At 35.6% G+C, this 5,062-nt stretch overlaps 1 pseudogene; it reads right to left on the bottom strand.

Moving 5' to 3' along the window:
- Window positions 1–3,859: 3,859 nt before the first annotated feature.
- On the bottom strand, window positions 3,860–4,807 carry LOC122896540 (annotated as a pseudogene).
- Between the last annotated feature and the right edge of the window lie 255 nt (window positions 4,808–5,062).

Genomic DNA, 5,062 nt, shown 5'->3' with positions numbered 1-5,062 from the left:
CTTTTTTTAAAAGATTTTATTTATTTATCTGAAAGAGAGAGAATGAGAGAGAGAGCATGAGAGGAGGGAGGGTCAGAGGGAGAAGCAGACTCCCTGCTGAGCGGGAAACCTGATGTGGGACCTAATCCTGGGACTCCAGGATTACGACCTGAGCCAAAGGCAGATGCTTAATCCAGGAGCCACACAGCTGCCCTCAATACAGATTCCTTAATAGAAATTTCTTAATATGGATATTTAAAGGGAACTCTGCACTGTCCTGGCAATCATGTCAACACAAAGAATGGAAGAGTGACTGCACATTCATAAGTAATATTACATGGTAGCACATATATTTGCCATTTACTGTTAGATAGTGGCATACCAAAGGGAGGATGGGCATGCAATCTGCATGCAGTCTGCCTCAGTGAGGAATAAGGTGTTATCACTGAGGTTATTTGTAATTGCTGGTGCATGGTGATATTAAAAAAAAAAACTTTCAGGAATGTTATCATTATTTTTAAATTCTCCAAAAGCATTTTACCTCCTCAGTGCCTGCATCTGTGAACCACTTCCACTAGCCTATACTTGGTAGTTCACTGCTATTAGAAATTGCTTTTAAATAAATCCCCACTTAAGACGCTAAATTGCTAACAAATTCTCACACAATAACAATTCATCCATATGTCTTTGGAAACATCTATAACAAATTTCTGTCAATACCAGACATTTTCACGTGTGCTAAGATTTATTCAAACAAAAAAAAATAGGGAAAAAATTTCGTTAGAACGTCTAAAAAGTGGCATGAATGTGACCATAGAAGTGAGTAGTTATAAACCTTGGCATGATTATTTTGAAATTCACTCAATAAACCTGGAAATTTTGGTTGTATAAATTTACCCCCATATGATCATCTTCTTCATTAAAGTGATACTTAAATTAATTATAACCTGCATCTCTTATTTCTTGCATTTTGAATGTACAAGATATTTAAAGTGGACCAAAATGATGTCCCTAGCCAGACAGCATATCAGAAGGATGATTATTAATTGGGCCCCTCTAGGATTCCTACCTTCCACAACCTTAATTCTGCTTGTAGTCCTTGTACTTCTTTTTCTCTGAGAGGTTTTCACTGGCTTTGTGTTATGCCCTCAGTCTGATCCAAAATTACTTTTGCCCCTATGAGTACATCCTCTTTGCATCTCAGAAAGCAATGGCACAATATAAGCTTATTACTTCTTTTATCTGCTGAAAATTGAAAAACAAAAGCCAGGTCAGGACGTGTTAGAGAAATAGAGGATTCAAATGTCTTTCAGCGATATAACCACAATCCAGAATGTGAAGAGGACAGTAGTGGTACTTTACTAGAGCTAGTAGACATGTAGAAAATATAATTGCTAATTAATGATGGGATTAAAGTCAATGTTTGCTAAAATAAGATAATTCTTTTTGTAAAATACAAATGAGCATTTTGTTTCTTGAATTGCTATTAAAAGAATGAAAAATCCATCTGGTTTATTTAGTTTTAATAATAACACACTTTTATCTAAAAGATCAATATTATAATAACTATTTAAAAGGTAGAATACTCCAGAAATGTATCAAGTTAAGGAATCTGGCACTTAAAACATCTTGAACCCAATTTCCAACAGTATACAAAAACTAAGGTATATTAGAAACTCACAATTATACTTTCAGAATCTAGATGCAATTGACAGAGATAACTTTATTTGGAAAATAGAAGGATTCCTGTCTCACATCCTTCTGTTTTCCAAATAGCATTACCTATGTCAATTACATTTAGAATCTGAAAGTATAATTATAAACTACTAAATTACCACACACACTCAATATATATATCATTATTTAAAAGAAATCATAAAATAATAAAATGTCAGCTATTAAAAAATACAAATAATCACTTGTTGAAAGAGGACTGAGCTGAGAAAGTGTAGTTTTAGATATTCTGTCAGTAACCAGCTATGTGACATTGGGCAAGTCTCTTAACTGCTATATCTACAAATGAAAGCATTTGAGTAGATCACCTTTAAAGTCATTTTCAGCTCTTTTAAAATATATAATTTGCAATGTGATTACTGTTTGACTTGTAACAACTCATTTATGAAGAGTCAGCTCTTTTCTATTTCTTCAAAAATAATTTTTCATCTTAAAATTTCACATTCTATTCATGGAAATTTTTTAGCTTTTTAGTCATTTTATTAATGAATTTATGATATCATTCTAATGTATACATAACAGAGCTTCGGTTAATCCTCTAGGATATCTGATAGTATTAAGAAGAACAAGAATAATAACAAAATTTCTCAGAATTAATCATCTATATCTCAGTTGGAACTATGATACACTACATTCAATTTTCTAGTTAAAGAAAAGACCACCACCTCCTTCCATCTGTGACTACTGCCCATCGGTTTCATATATATTCAGTTCTGAAACTTTACAAGAGACATGAAGCAGTCTAACTATAAATTTTTCTTGTTCTTAGAGGTAGCATGATTTAGTTCTTCATATCTACCACCTTGATAATTACTGATGTCTGGCTTAAGTGTGCTTCAAATTTGGAAATTACATGAGACTCAAAATACTCTATTAGCTCTTAACCTTTTTAAAGGTAAGTTTTTCTCATTTACTTGTAGGGGAAGTATATTTTATCAAAATGTTGGCAATATGAACATATATTAGAAATATTTCTCTTCCTAGATTTGGCTCAATGTAGCAAATGTTTACTGAAGATCTCCAAAAGCGAGGTAAAGCACCAATGCTAGAAGTAGATATTTGCTATGACTTCATAGTTTCTCTCTGTTCATTATATTAGGTGAAAATTTAAGTTTCAGTTGTTTTCTCTAATGTATCATCAGTGTTAGGAATCACAATTCTCCTAACCATCCATCACATTTAGAGTACTAACTTATTGTTATTTCTACATCTCTTGAAGATTTTAATGTAGAAACTTTATTCAAAGAATCACATCTAATATAGCTTCTAGAGCGTAGTATTCAAGTGTACTGATAATTTTTTATTTATAGAAGAATATGCTTAGAAAACATCTTGAAGCTATTAATAACTCCTCATCAATTAAAGACATAGATTAAAATTCTGTGAGCATATTTGTCAAGTGATTTCTCTCCTTCTGAGTACAGTAGTATGTAGAAACAGAAACCCAAACCAAACCAAATAGATAAAACATGAATGTTTCACTAAATTTCAGGAATAGAAAAAAAATTGATAGTTATTGGCTCCAATTCTATATATTATAGGTAATATGCTACTCTAGATAAATGAAAATGATTTCTTTTGCAGATCTAGGCTTTAGGATTTTTCCCAGTCAAGTAGGATAGGATATATAAGCAGAAATACACACACACACACACACACCATACTTTGGTCTTTGGAATCATATTATAATTCTACTCTTGGATCTGTAATTTTCCAACTTTAAATAACTTTACTTATCATGAGTTTTCTAATCTATAAAATGGAGACAATGAATGATATCTAGTTCACTGGGTTATCATAAAAAGTAAACTAAACGAAATATGGGCAGCAGAGTGAAAATATATCATTTAAACTGTTGGTAACAGATTTCCTCTTATTAAGGGAACTGCTTTTACTCAGAAAAAGTAAACTATTGAGGCTGAGTATATTATACTTTATTGATGGTACATGAAAAAGTAGGGCTCCCTAAGTCCTTTCTCTTTGTGGTTCTGGGGTGGAAACTGTAGAAGTCAGGAAATTCTCAGTGTGTTGGGGGGATTGAGTTGAGTCAAGGACTCCCGAGCACCTGAAGGCCTCTCTTTTGCTCTCACTGGGGCTGGTGGTCCAGGGAGCTCTTACTTTTTAGAGGCTATGTGGGTCATAAGTTCTACTTGTTGCCATAGCCAAATTTATTGTCATTCTAGGAAATAAGTTTAAAAAGGTGGTTGTTGAGGGCAATGCTGCTCCAGAATCAGAGGTGGGAGAGTGGGCATCACTGTTAAAGTTGCAGAAAACAGTCTCGTCCTCAGTCTCGTCCTCCCTTTAGGGAGCCCTCTGATATCTGTTTCACCACCTTCTTAATGTCACTGTATTTGGAAGCTTTCTCTAGGCAACAGGTCAGATTCCTGTTTGACACATTGGGGGTTGGGACACAGAAGGCCATGCCAGTGAGCTTCCCATTCAACTTGGGGATAACCTTGCCGACAGCTTAGTAGTGTCAGTAGGAGCAGGGGAGATGTTCTGGGCATACCTTTGATCATCATGCCACAGCTTCCCAGAGGAGTCATCCGCAGTATTTTGGATGGTAGTGATGGCATGGACTGTGGTCATCAGTACCTCCACAATGCTATAGTGGTCATGGATGACCTTGGCTGGGTCGGGGCAAACAGGTGGTGGCGGTACAAGAAGCGTTATGGTCAGTCTTAGAGTTTTCATTCTTCTCATGGCTCATTCCCATCACAACCATGGGGCATCAGCAGAAGGAACAGAGATGATGAGCCTTTGGCTCCACCCTTCAAGTAAACCCCCCAGCCTTCTCCAAGATAGTGAAGACAACAGCGGATTCTGCAACATATTCAGAACCAGCATTGCCCCCATTTGATGTTGGCAGGATCTTGCTCCTGGAAAATGGATATGGGTTTTCCACTGATGGCAAGTCTCCCATTCTCAGCCTTGACTTTGCCACTGAACTTGCCATGCTAGAATCATACAATAATATGTAGACCATATACTTGAGGTCATTGGCAATGACAGTATCCACTCTGTCAGAGTTAAAAGCAGTCCTTGTGACCAGGTGCCCCATATGGCCAAATCCATTTACTCTGACTTTCACCATTGAGTCTCAGACATGCAGCTGGCATTGCACAAGAAGATACAGCTGTCTGTTGAACAGGGAGGAACATAGAGCCTGAACTACTTATTTAGCTATGGAAGATAAGGTCCTAAAACCATGATTTAGAAAAAGACAGTAAGAAATAATTAACTTCTCTGCTTAAAAAATGAATAGATTTCTTAGTCATGAGGAGAAAGAAGAGAGAGATAATTGAAATTATGGATCTGAGCTATGAATAAATAAGTGGCTGGAAATGTT

Source organism: Neovison vison, chromosome X, assembly GCF_020171115.1.
Source record: "Neovison vison isolate M4711 chromosome X, ASM_NN_V1, whole genome shotgun sequence".
Classification (NCBI taxonomy): Eukaryota; Metazoa; Chordata; class Mammalia; order Carnivora; family Mustelidae; genus Neogale; species Neogale vison.
Note: the sequence above shows the minus strand (reverse complement) of the source record. Positions and strands in the feature narration are given on the sequence as shown.